Source organism: Triturus cristatus, chromosome 12 (genome assembly GCF_964204655.1).
Source record: "Triturus cristatus chromosome 12, aTriCri1.1, whole genome shotgun sequence".
Taxonomy (NCBI): domain Eukaryota; kingdom Metazoa; phylum Chordata; class Amphibia; order Caudata; family Salamandridae; genus Triturus; species Triturus cristatus.
Window position 1 is genome coordinate 723577092 of NC_140595.1, and position 20185 is coordinate 723597276.

The 20185-nt window shown below is 39.6% G+C and overlaps 7 non-coding genes across 7 annotated transcripts; all 7 read left to right on the forward strand.

Annotated features, from left to right (window-relative positions):
- Nucleotides 1–1273: 1273 nt before the first annotated feature.
- Nucleotides 1274–1345, forward strand: TRNAH-GUG (transfer RNA histidin (anticodon GUG)). The gene has a single exon. It is a non-coding gene; the product is annotated as a tRNA-His (tRNA).
- Nucleotides 1346–3929: 2584 nt separating this feature from the next.
- On the forward strand, nucleotides 3930–4011 carry TRNAS-AGA (transfer RNA serine (anticodon AGA)). The gene has a single exon. It is a non-coding gene; the product is annotated as a tRNA-Ser (tRNA).
- Nucleotides 4012–7943: 3932 nt separating this feature from the next.
- On the forward strand, nucleotides 7944–8025 carry TRNAS-AGA (transfer RNA serine (anticodon AGA)). The gene has a single exon. It is a non-coding gene; the product is annotated as a tRNA-Ser (tRNA).
- A 1981-nt stretch (nucleotides 8026–10006) lies between these two features.
- On the forward strand, nucleotides 10007–10088 carry TRNAS-AGA (transfer RNA serine (anticodon AGA)). Its single transcript has one exon. It is a non-coding gene; the product is annotated as a tRNA-Ser (tRNA).
- A 3939-nt stretch (nucleotides 10089–14027) lies between these two features.
- On the forward strand, nucleotides 14028–14109 carry TRNAS-AGA (transfer RNA serine (anticodon AGA)). Its single transcript has one exon. It is a non-coding gene; the product is annotated as a tRNA-Ser (tRNA).
- A 3931-nt stretch (nucleotides 14110–18040) lies between these two features.
- TRNAS-AGA (transfer RNA serine (anticodon AGA)) lies at nucleotides 18041–18122 on the forward strand. Its single transcript has one exon. It is a non-coding gene; the product is annotated as a tRNA-Ser (tRNA).
- A 1981-nt stretch (nucleotides 18123–20103) lies between these two features.
- TRNAS-AGA (transfer RNA serine (anticodon AGA)) lies at nucleotides 20104–20185 on the forward strand. The gene has a single exon. It is a non-coding gene; the product is annotated as a tRNA-Ser (tRNA).

Consider the following 20185-nt stretch of genomic DNA (forward strand, 5'->3'; position numbering starts at 1 on the left):
TTTATTATCGGCTACAATTTCAGAAGTTAACCTTTAGTATTTCTTCCATTTCAGTTTTATAAATAGGTGGCTTATTTTTGTGTCACTATTGCCTCTCCACATATTTGTTATCGCTACCTCTTTCATGTCTTTGCTACACCTCATTCCTACTTTAGCACTGGTGTAAACGCTTCAAAATATTATACCGTTACTCTCTCATTCATACCTGCGCATGCACTTGAAAGTTACTTTACCAATAAAAGACGCAAAGAGAGAAATAGAACAAAAGTGCTGGCTGGATTGGCAAACACACTTCATAAAACTGCATTTTCTTTTTTATTCTCCCCCGTGTTACATGCTTAACCTCTCCATGTGTAATTTCTCTTAACCTGCTGTCCCAGGAAGAGAATTTCATCTACAGGCTCTTTCTGTGTTTTTTTCCCTAGTCTGTCTTTCCCATTTCTTAGCTGTGTAACTGTTCCTTTACGCGCTCTATTGAAACGCCATCAATCTCATTTGAGCTCCTTGCTCCCGCTTCTGTTTTCTCCACCTCTCATACTGCCAGTTCTCTCTTTCTCTGTGGTTGGTGGCTACTTTCCTGAGCTTCCGAAGCCACGTGGTTCCTGCCTCTTGTTGTCAGACTTGAATTGGAAAAGGAACCATATTAACAAGCCTTTACCACTCACACACGGCGGAAGTTTATACTTTAATTCAGTGAGCTAAGAAAAGCGTGTTGTGGGTCCCCTACGAGCCATGGTGCTTGCTTCATCATGATTTGGCACCAGTCATTAGCCGCAGCTCTGCTAATGAGCCACTGAGGTCAGTTTCAATAATTACTCAAAAACATAACCATGCAGCCCACCCCTCAACTGTGTATTTATCTTGCTTTTCTGCTGTTCGTGTGATTAGCTGGGAGGAGCTCACGGCGACATCCTCCCTATAAAAGTGTAGATGGATCACTCTCTAACTCTTTCTTGCTTCACATACAAATGGCTTGAAAGGTGCAGGGAAGATGCAGGTCTAATAGACAGAATAGAATGTCTGTGCCAGGTGGGTTTCTCTGCATTGGTGTCCCATCACAGGTCAGCAAGTGTAATGTGTGATCTTTGACTCCTGGCATTTCACAAGCAGGCGGCCAGGAAACGGTTACAGCCTATTAACCACTGAGGAGACGCAGCCTCTGAATGAGGAATGAGGAAGCAATGAATACATCCAGCCTATCACAGGAACAGCCCTGAGTGTTCCGAATTATAAATTCTCCATGTCACTGTATGTCGTTGAGACCAAGTAGCTCGCCGTGATCGTATAGTGGTTAGTACTCTGCGTTGTGGCCGCAGCAACCTTGGTTCAAATCCGAGTCACGGCATTGTGGTTGGCAATGTCATGGCAGTTGGGTGTTAATTTTACAGAATTAGCAAATGTACCAGTAGTTTTTGTAAAATGTCTATTAAAAACAGATCCTTTCAAATATTTAAACCATCTAACAACAAATGATTTAAACTCGCATGATTATAGGCTGTAGCTATAATGTATTTACTTACATAAATTATCGTTCTTAACCTATTGGGGGTGGAGGGGGAGCGGAGCTCACCCACCAGGTGCAGTTGAGTGACCTGTGTTGTGGCTCTCTAGAGGGAAGGCACACATTTTGCTGTCACCCAGCCCAATCCAGACGTGTATTGGGGCCAGGTTTCAGGCAAATAGAGCAGTAAGTGTAGAGAAATGTTCACTTTCTAAAAGTGGCATTTCTAAAATAGTAAAGTTAAATCCAACCTCACCAGTAAGTAGGATTTTCAATAAATAAATAAAGCTGCTCCTCTCCGATATGGAATTATCAAAAAAAAGTATAGGGGAACACCCAGAGCTAACCTATGAGAGGGGTAGACCTCACAGTAGTGAAAAATGAAATAGACTGTTTGGTACTTACAGGACATGCGAACAACCAAAGTACATATCTTATTTTTTACTTACATAGCATCATGCACCTAGGACTACCTAGGGCCTACCTTAGGGGTAAATTATATGTAATAAAAGGGGAGTTTATGGTTTGGAAATCAGGCTGGGACTCCCCTGGGAGACCCCTGAGTCTATGCCCAGAACCATAACTCTGCCAGTCGAGTACTTACCTAAAAGCCGATAACTCACTTTTCTTCCATAGGCTAACATTGAGTGGTTTCACTTGGAAATTCTTCTAAGTGGTGTGGAGTTTTGGAACTTTAAAATATTCATCTAAAATCAGCCGAACAACGAATTCTGATTTACTCACCTGTTATCAGGAGAGACCTCAGTGCTGCATCTTGGAGCTCAGTACTGACCCTGAAAAGTAATTTTAACCATACTTACCAGTAACTCGAAATTCCTTCCATGGGATATCATTGCCTGCTTTTTGCTGAAAATTTTCTAAGTGTCGATTTTTGAAACTTACAAATATTCTTTAAAAATCATACCAACTGTGAAAACGTAATTGTTTACCTGTTTTAGATAGATGTCCCAGTACTGAGCCTAGGAGCCCAGCACTGGATTACAAAAGTAACGAGAAAGTACTTTACCCGTAACTTGAATTTTCTTCCATCGGAAACCATTGACTGTTTTTCTGTGAAATTTCTTCTAAGTGTCGATTTTGCAAACATGTAAATATTCCTTAAAAATCGCCTGTATAACTTAAACGTAGTTTCTCAACTGCTTACAGGTGGTACAGTAGTGCTGGATCTAGGATCCAACACTGACCTAGAAAAAGTAACCATAACCCCACTTACCTGCTAAGTAAATTTCCTTCCATAGGATAACATTGGTAATTTGATCAGCAAAAGTTTCTGTGTCAACTTTTTAAATAGCAAAATATTGCTTAAAAATCACAACAGTAACTAAAACGAATTAACTCACTTGTTTCCAAGAACTGTCCCAGGACTGAATCTAGGATCCAGTCCTGGATTTAGAAAAGTAATCCTGAAAGTAATTAATTGCATATAACTTAAAATTCCCATTGAGCTCAATGTATTATTGTGATTCAAATTGTGTTGCCTATTGCAATAAACTGTAACTATGACCTGCAAAAGTCAATTGCCTATTGCAAAGTATTTAACTAAAGCATCTCATTCTGAGAAAGTATATTTTGATACCTATTGTTGGTTCTAAAATAAAACAACAATATCTTTTTTATGCAAACCAATGGCCTAGAGTTCAGTTCTTGAGTGTGTGAGACCATTTGCTGACTGAGTGTGTACAACAAATGTTTTACACTGTACTCTGATACTGCCTTACTGCTCGGCAAGCTACCACTTTAGAGAGTAAGGTTATATCTAGCTTTAGTCTCTGCCAAACCTCTGGGGACTGGGGACTCTGTGCACACTGTACCTATTTGGGAACTGTATATACAGAGCCACTTTCTCACAGTAGTGATAAAGTGATTAGAGTCCTAAGGCCAACATAAAGATACAGCAAAACGTGAGGTGAAAAGCAAAAAGGTTGCTGGTAGGCCACCTTAAGGATGCCAGGTCTACCAAAAACTGAACTAAGGATAACATGAGTAAAACATCAGGTTTCTCTACTGCATTTGGTGAGACAAGTGGGCCTTCTTTTATCTTCCATTCAAGCAATCTTTGACAGACCCCTTTATTATAGAGCTTTTCAAGGATTAAAGATAAGGCACTTACAAAGGAGTCCCAAATACTCACAGATGGTTGACTTCTGTAATATGGGTCGTAGACTAAAAGCAGCTCAAAAACAGAGTGCAACAGGGTCCAAAAAACTTGAGTGCCACAAGAGAGTTTGAATGCAAGCGTATCCTTTTACAGATCCAGAGATATACTCATGCAATTTTTGTTTTTAGGACAGAACGTGCATGATGAAAAAAACATTGTTTTTAAAAAGCGCATTGCAGAATATCAGTACTTTGATGTGGGAAAACTTCAAAACTTTCAAACAAAATATTTGTAGGCAGCTTACAGCAAGTTGTTGTGGCCGAGTGGTTAAGGCGATGGACTAGAAATCCATTGGGGTATCCCCGCGCAGGTTCGAATCCTGCCAACAATGAGAATCTTTTTATTATCGGCTACAATTTCAGAAGTTAACCTTTAGTATTTCTTCCATTTCAGTTTTATAAATAGGTGGCTTATTTTTGTGTCACTATTGCCTCGCCACATATTTGTTATCGCTACCTCTTTCATGTCTTAGCTACACCTCATTCCTACTTTAGCACTGGTGTAAACGCTTCAAATTATTATACAGTTGCTCTCTCATTCATACCTGCGCATGCACTTGAAAGTTACTTTACCAATAAAAGACGCAAAGAGAGAAATAGAACAAAAGTGCTGGCTGGATTGGCAAACACACTTCATAAAACTGCATTTTCTTTTTTATTCTCCCCCGTGTTACATGCTTAACCTCCCCATGTGTAATTTCTCTTAACCTGCTGTCCCAGGAAGAGAATTTCCTCTACAGGCTCTTTCTGTGTTTTTTTCCCTAGTCTGTCTTTCCCATTTCTTAGCTGTGTAACTGTTCCTTTACGCGCTCTATTTAAACGCCATCAATCTCATTTGAGCTCCTTGCTCCCGCTTCTGTTTTCTCCACCTCTCATACTGCCAGTTCTCTCTTTCTCTGTGGTTGGTGGCTACTTTCCTGAGCTTCCGAAGCCACGTGGTTCCTGCCTCTTGTTGTCAGACTTGAATTGGAAAAGGAACCATATTAACAAGCCTTTACCACTCACACACGGCGGAAGTTGATACTTTAATTCAGTGAGCTAAGAAAAGCGTGTTGTGGGTCCCCTACGAGCCATGGTGCTTGCTTCATCATGATTTGGCACCAGTCATTAGCCGCAGCTCTGCTAATGAGCCACTGAGGTCAGTTTCAATATTTACTCAAAAACATAACCATGCAGCCCACCCCTCAACTGTGTATTTATCTTGCTTTTCTGCTGTTCGTGTGATTAGCTGGGAGGAGCTCACGGCGACATCCTCCCTATAAAAGTGTAGATGGATCACTCTCTAACTCTTTCTTGCTTCACATACAAATGGCTTGAAAGGTGCAGGGAAGATGCAGGTCTAATAGACAGAATAGAAGGTCTGTGCCAGGTGGGTTTCTCTGCATTGGTGTCCCATCACAGGTCAGCAAGTGTAATATGTGATCTTTGACTCCTGGCATTTCACAAGCAGGCGGCCAGGAAACGGTTTCAGCCTATCAACCACTGAGGAGACGCAGCCTCTGAATGAGGAATGAGGAAGCAATGAATACATCCAGCCTATCACAGGAACAGCCCTGAGTGTTCCGAATTATAAATTCTCCATTTCACTGTACATCATTGAGCCCAAGTAGCTCGCCGTGATCGTATAGTGGTTAGTACTCTGCGTTGTGGCCGCAGCAACCTCGGTTTGAATCCGAGTCACGGCATTGTGGTTGGCAATGTCACGGCAGTTGGGTGTTAATTTTACAGAATTAGCAAATGTACCAGTGGTTTTTGTAAAATGTCTATTAAAAACAGATCCTTTCAAATATTTAAACCATCTAACAACAAATGATTTAAACTCGCATGATTATAAGCTGTAGCTATAATGTATTTACTTACATAAATTATCGTTCTTGAACCTATTGGGGGTGGAGGGGGAGCGGAGCTCACCCCCCAGGTGCAGTTGAGTGACCTGTGTTGTGGCTCTCTAGAGGGAAGGCACAAATTTTGCTGTCACCCAGCCCAATCCAGACGTGTATTGGGGCCAGGTTTCAGGCAAATAGAGCAGTAAGTGCAGAGAAATGTTCACTCTCTAAAAGTGGCATTTCTAAAATAGTAAAGTTAAATCCAACCTCACCAGTAAGTAGGATTTTCAATAAATAAATAAAGCTACTCCTCTCCGATATGGAATTACCAAATAAAAAGTAAAGGGGAATACACAGAGTTAACCTATGAGAGGGGTAGACCTCACAGTAGTGAAAAATGAAATAGACTGTTTGGTACTTACAGGACACGCGAACCACCAAAGTACATATCTTATTTTTTACTTACATAGCATCATGCACCTAGGACTACCTAGGGCCTACCTTAGGTGTAAATTATATGTAATAAAAGGGGAGTTTAAGGCTTGGCAAGTAGGCTGGGACTCCCCTGGGAGACCCCTGAGTCTATGCCCAGAACCATAACTCTGCCAGTCGAGTACTTACCTAAAAGCCGATAACTCACTTTTCTTCCATAGGCTAACATTGAGTGGTTTTACTTGGAAATTCTTCTAAGTGGCGTGGAGTTTTGGAACTTTAAAATATTCATCTAAAATCAGCCGAACAACGAATTCTGATTTACTCACCTGTTATCAGGAGAGACCTCAGTGCTGCATCTTCGAGCTCAGTACTGACCCTGAAAAGTAATTTTAACCGTACTTACCAGTAACTCGAATTTCCTTCCATGGGATATCATTGCCTGCTTTTTGCTGAAAATGTTCTAAGTGTCGATTTTTGAAACTTACAAATATTCTTTAAAAATCGTACCAACTGTGAAAACGTAATTGTTTACCTGTTTTAGATAGATGTCCCAGTACTGAGCCTAGGAGCCCAGCACTGGATTACAAAAGTAACGAGAACGTACTTTACCCGTAACTTGAATTTTCTTCCATAGGAAACCATTGACTGTTTTTCTGTGAAATTTCTTCTAAGTGTCGATTTTGCAAACATGTAAATATTCCTTAAAAATCGCCTGTATAACTTAAGCGCAGTTTCTCAACTGCTTACAGGTGGTACAGTAGTGCTGGATCTAGGATCCAACACTGACCTAGAAAAAGTAACCATAACCCCACTTACCTGCTAAGTGAATTTCCTTCCATAGGATAACATTGGTAATTTGATCAGCAAAAGTTTCTAAGTGTCAACTTTTAAAATAGCAAAATATTGCTTAAAAATCACAACAGTAACTAAAACGAATTTACTCACTTGTTTCCAAGAACTGTCCCAGGACTGAATCTAGGATCCAGTCCTGGATTTAGAAAAGTAATCCTGAAAGTAATTAATTGCATATAACTTAAAATTCCCATTGAGCTCAATGTATTATTGTGATTCAAATTGTGTTGCCTATTGCAATAAACTGTAACTATTACCTGCAAAAGTCAATTGCCTATTGCAAAGTATTTAACTAAAGCATCTCATTCTGAGAAAGTATATTTTGATACCTATTGTTGGTTCTAAAATAAAACAACAATATCTTTTTTATGCAAACCAATGGCCTAGAGTTCAGTTCTTGAGTGTGTGAGACCATTTGCTGACTGAGTGTGTACAACAAATGTTTTACACTGTACTCTGATACTGCCTTACTGCTCGGCAAGCTACCACTTTAGAGAATAAGGTTATATCTAACTTTAGCCTCTGCCAAACCTCTGGGGACTCTGTGCACACTGTACCTATTTGGGAACAGTATATACAGAGCCACTTTCTCACAGTAGTGATAAAGTGATTGGAGTCCTAAGGCCAACATAAAGATACAGCAAAACGTGAGGTGAAAAGCAAAAAGGTTGCTGGTAGGCCACCTTAAGGATGCCAGGTCTAACAAAAATGGACTAAGGATAACATAAGTAAAACATCAGGTTTCTCTACTGCATTTGGTGAGACAAGTGGGCCTTCTTTTATCTTCCATTCAAGCAATCTCTGACAGACCCCTTTATTATAGAGCTTTTCAAGGATTAAAGATAAGGCACTTACAAAGGAGTCCCAAATACTCAGAGAAGGTGGACTTCTGTAATATGGATCGTAGACTAAAAGCAGCTCAAAAACAGAGTGCAACAGGGTCCAAAAAATTGAGTGCCACAAGAGAGTTTGAATGCAAGCGTATCCTTTTACAGATCCAGAGAGATACTCATGCAATTTTTGTTTTTAGGACAGAACGTGCATGATGAAAAAAACATTGTTTTCAAAAAGCGCATTGCAGAATATCAGTACTTTGATGTGGGAAAACTTCAAAACTTTCAAACAAAATATTTGCATGCAGCTTACAGTAAGTTGTTGTGGCCGAGTGGTTAAGGCGATGGACTAGAAATCCATTGGGGTATCCCCGCGCAGGTTCGAATCCTGCCAACAACGCGAATCTTTGTATTATCGGCTACAATTTCAGAAGTTAACCTTTAGTATTTCTTCCATTTCAGTTTTATAAATAGGTGGCTTATTTTTGTGTCACTATTGCCTCTCCACATATTTGTTATCGCTACCTCTTTCATGTCTTTGCCAGTCGAGTACTTACCTAAAAGCCGATAACTCACTTTTCTTCCATAGGCTAACATTGAGTGGTTTCACTTGGAAATTCTTCTAAGTGGTGTGGAGTTTTGGAACTTTAAAATATTCATCCAAAATCAGCCGAACAACAAATTCTGATTTACTCACCAGTTATCAGGAGAGACCTCAGTGCTGCATCTTGGAGCTCAGTACTGACCCTGAAAAGTAATTTTAACCGTACTTACCAGTAACTCGAATTTCCTTCCATGGGATATCATTGCCTGCTTTTTGCTGAAAATGTTCTAAGTGTCGATTTTTGAAACTTACAAATATTCTTTAAAAATCGTACCAACTGTGAAAACGTAATTGTTTACCTGTTTTAGATAGATGTCCCAGTACTGAGCCTAGGAGCCCAGCACTGGATTACAAAAGTAACGAGAACGTACTTTACCCGTAACTTGAATTTTCTTCCATAGGAAACCATTGACTGTTTTTCTGTGAAATTTCTTCTAAGTGCCGATTTTGCAAACATGTAAATATTCCTTAAAAATCGCCTGTATAACTTAAACGCAGTTTCTCAACTGCTTACAGGTGGTACAGTAGTGCTGGATCTAGGATCCAACACTGACCTAAAAAAAGTAACCATAACCCCACTTACCTGCTAAGTGAATTTCCTTCCATAGGATAACATTGGTAATTTGATCAGCAAAAGTTTCTAAGTGTCAACTTTTAAAATAGCAAAATATTGCTTAAAAATCACAACAGTAACTAAAACGAATTTACTCATTTGTTTCCAAGAACTGTCCCAGGACTGAATCTAGGATCCAGTCCTGGATTTAGAAAAGTAATCCTGAAAGTAATTAATTGCATATAACTTAAAATTCCCATTGATCTCAATGTATTATTGTGATTCAAATTGTGTTGCCTATTGCAATAAACTGTAACTATTACCTGCAAAAGTCAATTGCCTATTGCAAAGTATTTAACTAAAGCATCTCATTCTGAGAAAGTATATTTTGATACCTATTGTTGGTTCTAAAATAAAACAACAATATCTTTTTTATGCAAACCAATGGCCTAGAGTTCAGTTCTTGAGTGTGTGAGACCATTTGCTGACTGAGTGTGTACAACAAATGTTTTACACTGTACTCTGATACTGCCTTACTGCTCGGCAAGCTACCACTTTAGAGAGTAAGGGTATATCTAACTTTAGCCTCTGCCAAACCTCTGGGGACTGGGGACTCTGTGCACACTGTACCTATTTGGGAACAGTATATACAGAGCCACTTTCTCACAGTAGTGATAAAGTGATTAGAGTCCTAAGGCCAACATAAAGATACAGCAAAACGTGAGGTGAAAAGCAAAAAGGTTGCTGGTAGGCCACCTTAAGGATGCCAGGTCTAACAAAAATGAACTAAGGATAACATGAGTAAAACATCAGGTTTCTCTACTGCATTTGGTGAGACAAGTGAGCCTTCTGTTATCTTCCATTCAAGCAATCTTTGACAGACCCCTTTATTATAGAGCTTTTCAAGGATTAAAGATAAGGCACTTACAAAGGAGTCCCAAATACTCAGAGATGGTTGACTTCTGTAATATGGGTCGTAGACTAAAAGCAGCGCAAAAACAGAGTGCAACAGGGTCCAAAAAATTGAGTGCCACAAGAGAGTTTGAATGCAAGCGTATCCTTTTACAGATCCAGAGATATACTCATGGAATTTTTTTTTTTAGGACAGAACGTGCATGATGAAAAAATCATTGTTTTTAAAAAGAGCATTGCAGAATATCAGTACTTTGATGTGGGAAAACTTCAAAACTTTCAAACAAAATATTTGTGTGCAGCTTACAGTAAGTTGTTGTGGCCGAGTGGTTAAGGCGATGGACTAGAAATCCATTGGGGTATCCCCGCGCAGGTTCGAATACTGCCAACAACGAGAATCTTTTTATTATCGGCTACAATTTCAGAAGTTAACCTTTAGTATTTCTTCCATTTCAGTTTTATAAATAGGTGGCTTATTTTTGTGTCACTATTGCCTCTCCACATATTTGTTATCGCTACCTCTTTCATGTCTTTGCTACACCTCATTCCTACTTTAGCACTGGTGTAAACGCTTCAAATTATTATACCGTTGCTCTCTCATTCATACCTGCGCATGCACTTGAAAGTTACTTTACCAATAAAAGACGCAAAGAGAGAAATAGAACAAAAGTGCTGGCTGGATTGGCAAACACACTTCATAAAACTGCATTTTCTTTTTTATTTTCCCCCGTGTTACATGCTTAACCTCTCCATGTGTAATTTCTCTTAACCTGCTGTCCCAGGAAGAGAATTTCATCTACAGGCTCTTTCTGTGTTTTTTTCCCTAGTCTGTATTTCCCATTTCTTAGCTGTGTAACTGTTCCTTTATGCGCTCTATTTAAACGCCATCAATCTCATTTGAGCTCCTTGCTCCCGCTTCTGTTTTCTCCACCTCTCATACTGCCAGTTCTCTCTTTCTCTGTGGTTGGTGGCTACTTTCCTGAGCTTCCGAAGCCACGTGGTTCCTGCCTCTTGTTGTCAGACTTGAATTGGAAAAGGAACCATATTAACAAGCCTTTACCACTCACACACGGCGGAAGTTTATACTTTAATAAAGTGAGCTAAGAAAAGCGTGTTGTGGGTCCCCTACGAGCCATGGTGCTTGCTTCATCATGATTTGGCACCAGTCATTAGCCGCAGCTCTGCTAATGAGCCACTGAGGTCAGTTTCAATATTTACTCAAAAACATAACCATGCAGCCCACCCCTCAACTGTGTATTTATCTTGCTTTTCTGCTGTTAGTGTGATTAGCTGGGAGGAGCTCACGGCGACATCCTCCCTATAAAAGTGTAGATGGATCACTCTCTAACTCTTTCTTGCTTCACATACAAATGGCTTGAAAGGTGCAGGGAAGATGCAGGTCTAATAGACAGAATAGAAGGTCTGTGCCAGGTGGATTTCTCTACATTGGTGTCCCATCACAGGTCCGCAAGTGTAATATGTGATCTTTGACTCCTGGCATTTCACAAGCAGGCGGCCAGGAAACGGTTTCAGCCTATCAACCACTGAGGAGACGCAGCCTCTGAATGAGGAATGAGGAAGCAATGAATACATCCAGCCTATCACAGGAACAGCCCTGAGTGTTCCGAATTATAAATTCTCCATGTCACTGTATGTCGTTGAGCCCAAGTAGCTCGCCGTGATCGTATAGTGGTTAGTACTCTGCGTTGTGGCAGCAGCAACCTCGGTTCGAATCTGAGTCACGGCATTGTGGTTGACAATGTCACGGCAGTTGGGTGTTAATTTTACAGAATTAGCAAATGTACCAGTGGTTTTTGTAAAATGTCTATTAAAAACAGATCCTTTCAAATATTTAAACCATCTAACAACAAATGATTTAAACTCGCATGTTTATAAGCTGTAGCTATAATGTATTTACTTACATAAATTATCGTTCTTGAACCTATTGGGGGTGGAGGGGGAGCGGAGCTCACCCCCCAGGTGCAGTTGAGTGACCTGTGTTGTGGCTCTCTAGAGGGAAGGCACAAATTTTGCTGTCACCCAGCCCAATCCAGACGTGTATTGGGGCCAGGTTTCAGGCAAATAGAGCAGTAAGTGCAGAGAAATGTTCACTCTCTAAAAGTGGCATTTCTAAAATAGTAAAGTTAAATCCAACCTCACCAGTAAGTAGGATTTTCAATAAATAAATAAAGCTACTCCTCTCCGATATGGAATTACCAAATAAAAAGTATAGGGGAATACACAGAGCTAACCTATGAGAGGGGTAGACCTCACAGTAGTGAAAAATGAAATAGACTGTTTGGTACTTACAGGACACGCGAACCACCAAAGTACATATCTTATTTTTTACTTACATAGCATCATGCACCTAGGACTACCTAGGGCCTACCTTAGGTGTAAATTATATGTAATAAAAGGGGAGTTTAAGGCTTGGCAAGTAGGCTGGGACTCCCCTGGGAGACCCCTGAGTCTATGCCCAGAACCATAACTCTGCCAGTCGAGTACTTACCTAAAAGCCGATAACTCACTTTTCTTCCATAGGCTAACATTGAGTGGTTTCACTTGGAAATTCTTCTAAGTGGTGTGGAGTTTTGGAACTTTAAAATATTCATCTAAAATCAGCCGAACAACGAATTCTGATTTACTCACCTGTTATCAGGAGAGACCTCAGTGCTGCATCTTGGAGCTCAGTACTGACCCTGAAAAGTAATTTTAACCGTACTTACCAGTAACTCGAATTTCCTTCCATGGGATATCATTGCCTGCTTTTTGCTGAAAATGTTCTAAGTGTCGATTTTTGAAACTTACAAATATTCTTTAAAAATCGTACCAACTGTGAAAACGTAATTGTTTACCTGTTTTAGATAGATGTCCCAGTACTGAGCCTAGGAGCCCAGCACTGGATTACAAAAGTAACGAGAACGTACTTTACCCGTAACTTGAATTTTCTTCCATAGGAAACCATTGACTGTTTTTCTGTGAAATTTCTTCTAAGTGTCGATTTTGCAAACATGTAAATATTCCTTAAAAATCGCCTGTATAACTTAAACGCAGTTTCTCAACTGCTTACAGGTGGTACAGTAGTGCTGGATCTAGGATCCAACACTGACCTAGAAAAAGTAACCATAACCCCACTTACCTGCTAAGTGAATTTCCTTCCATAGGATAACATTGGTAATTTGATCAGCAAAAGTTTCTGTGTCAACTTTTTAAATAGCAAAATATTGCTTAAAAATCACAACAGTAACTAAAACGAATTAACTCACTTGTTTCCAAGAACTGTCCCAGGACTGAATCTAGGATCCAGTCCTGGATTTAGAAAAGTAATCCTGAAAGTAATTAATTGCATATAACTTAAAATTCCCATTGAGCTCAATGTATTATTGTGATTCAAATTGTGTTGCCTATTGCAATAAACTGTAACTATGACCTGCAAAAGTCAATTGCCTATTGCAAAGTATTTAACTAAAGCATCTCATTCTGAGAAAGTATATTTTGATACCTATTGTTGGTTCTAAAATAAAACAACAATATCTTTTTTATGCAAACCAATGGCCTAGAGTTCAGTTCTTGAGTGTGTGAGACCATTTGCTGACTGAGTGTGTACAACAAATGTTTTACACTGTACTCTGATACTGCCTTACTGCTCGGCAAGCTACCACTTTAGAGAGTAAGGTTATATCTAGCTTTAGTCTCTGCCAAACCTCTGGGGACTGGGGACTCTGTGCACACTGTACCTATTTGGGAACAGTATATACAGAGCCACTTTCTCACAGTAGTGATAAAGTGATTAGAGTCCTAAGGCCAACATAAAGATACAGCAAAACGTGAGGTGAAAAGCAAAAAGGTTGCTGGTAGGCCACCTTAAGGATGCCAGGTCTACCAAAAACTGAACTAAGGATAACATGAGTAAAACATCAGGTTTCTCTACTGCATTTGGTGAGACAAGTGGGCCTTCTTTTATCTTCCATTCAAGCAATCTTTGACAGACCCCTTTATTATAGAGCTTTTCAAGGATTAAAGATAAGGCACTTACAAAGGAGTCCCAAATACTCACAGATGGTTGACTTCTGTAATATGGGTCGTAGACTAAAAGCAGCTCAAAAACAGAGTGCAACAGGGTCCAAAAAACTTGAGTGCCACAAGAGAGTTTGAATGCAAGCGTATCCTTTTACAGATCCAGAGATATACTCATGCAATTTTTGTTTTTAGGACAGAACGTGCATGATGAAAAAAACATTGTTTTTAAAAAGCGCATTGCAGAATATCAGTACTTTGATGTGGGAAAACTTCAAAACTTTCAAACAAAATATTTGTAGGCAGCTTACAGCAAGTTGTTGTGGCCGAGTGGTTAAGGCGATGGACTAGAAATCCATTGGGGTATCCCCGCGCAGGTTCGAATCCTGCCAACAATGAGAATCTTTTTATTATCGGCTACAATTTCAGAAGTTAACCTTTAGTATTTCTTCCATTTCAGTTTTATAAATAGGTGGCTTATTTTTGTGTCACTATTGCCTCGCCACATATTTGTTATCGCTACCTCTTTCATGTCTTAGCTACACCTCATTCCTACTTTAGCACTGGTGTAAACGCTTCAAATTATTATACAGTTGCTCTCTCATTCATACCTGCGCATGCACTTGAAAGTTACTTTACCAATAAAAGACGCAAAGAGAGAAATAGAACAAAAGTGCTGGCTGGATTGGCAAACACACTTCATAAAACTGCATTTTCTTTTTTATTCTCCCCCGTGTTACATGCTTAACCTCCCCATGTGTAATTTCTCTTAACCTGCTGTCCCAGGAAGAGAATTTCCTCTACAGGCTCTTTCTGTGTTTTTTTCCCTAGTCTGTCTTTCCCATTTCTTAGCTGTGTAACTGTTCCTTTACGCGCTCTATTTAAACGCCATCAATCTCATTTGAGCTCCTTGCTCCCGCTTCTGTTTTCTCCACCTCTCATACTGCCAGTTCTCTCTTTCTCTGTGGTTGGTGGCTACTTTCCTGAGCTTCCGAAGCCACGTGGTTCCTGCCTCTTGTTGTCAGACTTGAATTGGAAAAGGAACCATATTAACAAGCCTTTACCACTCACACACGGCGGAAGTTGATACTTTAATTCAGTGAGCTAAGAAAAGCGTGTTGTGGGTCCCCTACGAGCCATGGTGCTTGCTTCATCATGATTTGGCACCAGTCATTAGCCGCAGCTCTGCTAATGAGCCACTGAGGTCAGTTTCAATATTTACTCAAAAACATAACCATGCAGCCCACCCCTCAACTGTGTATTTATCTTGCTTTTCTGCTGTTCGTGTGATTAGCTGGGAGGAGCTCACGGCGACATCCTCCCTATAAAAGTGTAGATGGATCACTCTCTAACTCTTTCTTGCTTCACATACAAATGGCTTGAAAGGTGCAGGGAAGATGCAGGTCTAATAGACAGAATAGAAGGTCTGTGCCAGGTGGGTTTCTCTGCATTGGTGTCCCATCACAGGTCAGCAAGTGTAATATGTGATCTTTGACTCCTGGCATTTCACAAGCAGGCGGCCAGGAAACGGTTTCAGCCTATCAACCACTGAGGAGACGCAGCCTCTGAATGAGGAATGAGGAAGCAATGAATACATCCAGCCTATCACAGGAACAGCCCTGAGTGTTCCGAATTATAAATTCTCCATTTCACTGTACATCATTGAGCCCAAGTAGCTCGCCGTGATCGTATAGTGGTTAGTACTCTGCGTTGTGGCCGCAGCAACCTCGGTTTGAATCCGAGTCACGGCATTGTGGTTGGCAATGTCACGGCAGTTGGGTGTTAATTTTACAGAATTAGCAAATGTACCAGTGGTTTTTGTAAAATGTCTATTAAAAACAGATCCTTTCAAATATTTAAACCATCTAACAACAAATGATTTAAACTCGCATGATTATAAGCTGTAGCTATAATGTATTTACTTACATAAATTATCGTTCTTGAACCTATTGGGGTGGAGGGGGAGCGGAGCTCACCCCCCAGGTGCAGTTGAGTGACCTGTGTTGTGGCTCTCTAGAGGGAAGGCACAAATTTTGCTGTCACCCAGCCCAATCCAGACGTGTATTGGGGCCAGGTTTCAGGCAAATAGAGCAGTAAGTGCAGAGAAATGTTCACTCTCTAAAAGTGGCATTTCTAAAATAGTAAAGTTAAATCCAACCTCACCAGTAAGTAGGATTTTCAATAAATAAATAAAGCTACTCCTCTCCGATATGGAATTACCAAATAAAAAGTATAGGGGAATACACAGAGTTAACCTATGAGAGGGGTAGACCTCACAGTAGTGAAAAATGAAATAGACTGTTTGGTACTTACAGGACACGCGAACCACCAAAGTACATATCTTATTTTTTACTTACATAGCATCATGCACCTAGGACTACCTAGGGCCTACCTTAGGTGTAAATTATATGTAATAAAAGGGGAGTTTAAGGCTTGGCAAGTAGGCTGGGACTCCCCTGGGAGACCCCTGAGTCTATGCCCAGAACCATAACTCTGCCAGTCGAGTACTTACCTAAAAGCCGATAACTCACTTTTCTTCCATAGGCTAACATTGAGTGGTTTCACTTGGAAATTCTTCTAAGTGGTGTGGAGTTTTGGAACTTTAAAATATTCATCTAAAATCAGCCGAACAACGAATTCTAATTTACTCACCTGTTATCAGGAGAGACCTCAGTGCTGCATCTTCGAGCTCAGTACTGACCCTGAAAAGTAATTTTAACCGTACTTACCAGTAACTCGAATTTCCTTCCATGGGATATCATTGCCTGCTTTTTGCTGAAAATGTTCTAAGTGTCGATTTTTGAAACTTACAAATATTCTTTAAAAATCGTACCAACTGTGAAAACGTAATTGTTTACCTGTTTTAGATAGATGTCCCAGTACTGAGCCTAGGAGCCCAGCACTGGATTACAAAAGTAACGAGAACGTACTTTACCCGTAACTTGAATTTTCTTCCATAGGAAACCATTGACTGTTTTTCTGTGAAATTTCTTCTAAGTGTCGATTTTGCAAACATGTAAATATTCCTTAAAAATCGCCTGTATAACTTAAGCGCAGTTTCTCAACTGCTTACAGGTGGTACAGTAGTGCTGGATCTAGGATCCAACACTGACCTAGAAAAAGTAACCATAACCCCACTTACCTGCTAAGTGAATTTCCTTCCATAGGATAACATTGGTAATTTGATCAGCAAAAGTTTCTAAGTGTCAACTTTTAAAATAGCAAAATATTGCTTAAAAATCACAACAGTAACTAAAACGAATTTACTCACTTGTTTCCAAGAACTGTCCCAGGACTGAATCTAGGATCCAGTCCTGGATTTAGAAAAGTAATCCTGAAAGTAATTAATTGCATATAACTTAAAATTCCCATTGAGCTCAATGTATTATTGTGATTCAAATTGTGTTGCCTATTGCAATAAACTGTAACTATTACCTGCAAAAGTCAATTGCCTATTGCAAAGTATTTAACTAAAGCATCTCATTCTGAGAAAGTATATTTTGATACCTATTGTTGGTTCTAAAATAAAACAACAATATCTTTTTTATGCAAACCAATGGCCTAGAGTTCAGTTCTTGAGTGTGTGAGACCATTTGCTGACTGAGTGTGTACAACAAATGTTTTACACTGTACTCTGATACTGCCTTACTGCTCGGCAAGCTACCACTTTAGAGAATAAGGTTATATCTAACTTTAGCCTCTGCCAAACCTCTGGGGACTCTGTGCACACTGTACCTATTTGGGAACAGTATATACAGAGCCACTTTCTCACAGTAGTGATAAAGTGATTGGAGTCCTAAGGCCAACATAAAGATACAGCAAAACGTGAGGTGAAAAGCAAAAAGGTTGCTGGTAGGCCACCTTAAGGATGCCAGGTCTAACAAAAATGGACTAAGGATAACATAAGTAAAACATCAGGTTTCTCTACTGCATTTGGTGAGACAAGTGGGCCTTCTTTTATCTTCCATTCAAGCAATCTCTGACAGACCCCTTTATTATAGAGCTTTTCAAGGATTAAAGATAAGGCACTTACAAAGGAGTCCCAAATACTCAGAGAAGGTGGACTTCTGTAATATGGATCGTAGACTAAAAGCAGCTCAAAAACAGAGTGCAACAGGGTCCAAAAAATTGAGTGCCACAAGAGAGTTTGAATGCAAGCGTATCCTTTTACAGATCCAGAGAGATACTCATGCAATTTTTGTTTTTAGGACAGAACGTGCATGATGAAAAAAACATTGTTTTCAAAAAGCGCATTGCAGAATATCAGTACTTTGATGTGGGAAAACTTCAAAACTTTCAAACAAAATATTTGCATGCAGCTTACAGTAAGTTGTTGTGGCCGAGTGGTTAAGGCGATGGACTAGAAATCCATTGGGGTATCCCCGCGCAGGTTCGAATCCTGCCAACAACGCGAATCTTTGTATTATCGGCTACAATTTCAGAAGTTAACCTTTAGTATTTCTTCCATTTCAGTTTTATAAATAGGTGGCTTATTTTTGTGTCACTATTGCCTCTCCACATATTTGTTATCGCTACCTCTTTCATGTCTTTGCCAGTCGAGTACTTACCTAAAAGCCGATAACTCACTTTTCTTCCATAGGCTAACATTGAGTGGTTTCACTTGGAAATTCTTCTAAGTGGTGTGGAGTTTTGGAACTTTAAAATATTCATCCAAAATCAGCCGAACAACAAATTCTGATTTACTCACCAGTTATCAGGAGAGACCTCAGTGCTGCATCTTGGAGCTCAGTACTGACCCTGAAAAGTAATTTTAACCGTACTTACCAGTAACTCGAATTTCCTTCCATGGGATATCATTGCCTGCTTTTTGCTGAAAATGTTCTAAGTGTCGATTTTTGAAACTTACAAATATTCTTTAAAAATCGTACCAACTGTGAAAACGTAATTGTTTACCTGTTTTAGATAGATGTCCCAGTACTGAGCCTAGGAGCCCAGCACTGGATTACAAAAGTAACGAGAACGTACTTTACCCGTAACTTGAATTTTCTTCCATAGGAAACCATTGACTGTTTTTCTGTGAAATTTCTTCTAAGTGCCGATTTTGCAAACATGTAAATATTCCTTAAAAATCGCCTGTATAACTTAAACGCAGTTTCTCAACTGCTTACAGGTGGTACAGTAGTGCTGGATCTAGGATCCAACACTGACCTAAAAAAAGTAACCATAACCCCACTTACCTGCTAAGTGAATTTCCTTCCATAGGATAACATTGGTAATTTGATCAGCAAAAGTTTCTAAGTGTCAACTTTTAAAATAGCAAAATATTGCTTAAAAATCACAACAGTAACTAAAACGAATTTACTCATTTGTTTCCAAGAACTGTCCCAGGACTGAATCTAGGATCCAGTCCTGGATTTAGAAAAGTAATCCTGAAAGTAATTAATTGCATATAACTTAAAATTCCCATTGATCTCAATGTATTATTGTGATTCAAATTGTGTTGCCTATTGCAATAAACTGTAACTATTACCTGCAAAAGTCAATTGCCTATTGCAAAGTATTTAACTAAAGCATCTCATTCTGAGAAAGTATATTTTGATACCTATTGTTGGTTCTAAAATAAAACAACAATATCTTTTTTATGCAAACCAATGGCCTAGAGTTCAGTTCTTGAGTGTGTGAGACCATTTGCTGACTGAGTGTGTACAACAAATGTTTTACACTGTACTCTGATACTGCCTTACTGCTCGGCAAGCTACCACTTTAGAGAGTAAGGGTATATCTAACTTTAGCCTCTGCCAAACCTCTGGGGACTGGGGACTCTGTGCACACTGTACCTATTTGGGAACAGTATATACAGAGCCACTTTCTCACAGTAGTGATAAAGTGATTAGAGTCCTAAGGCCAACATAAAGATACAGCAAAACGTGAGGTGAAAAGCAAAAAGGTTGCTGGTAGGCCACCTTAAGGATGCCAGGTCTAACAAAAATGAACTAAGGATAACATGAGTAAAACATCAGGTTTCTCTACTGCATTTGGTGAGACAAGTGAGCCTTCTGTTATCTTCCATTCAAGCAATCTTTGACAGACCCCTTTATTATAGAGCTTTTCAAGGATTAAAGATAAGGCACTTACAAAGGAGTCCCAAATACTCAGAGATGGTTGACTTCTGTAATATGGGTCGTAGACTAAAAGCAGCGCAAAAACAGAGTGCAACAGGGTCCAAAAAATTGAGTGCCACAAGAGAGTTTGAATGCAAGCGTATCCTTTTACAGATCCAGAGATATACTCATGGAATTTTTTTTTTTAGGACAGAACGTGCATGATGAAAAAATCATTGTTTTTAAAAAGAGCATTGCAGAATATCAGTACTTTGATGTGGGAAAACTTCAAAACTTTCAAACAAAATATTTGTGTGCAGCTTACAGTAAGTTGTTGTGGCCGAGTGGTTAAGGCGATGGACTAGAAATCCATTGGGGTATCCCCGCGCAGGTTCGAATACTGCCAACAACG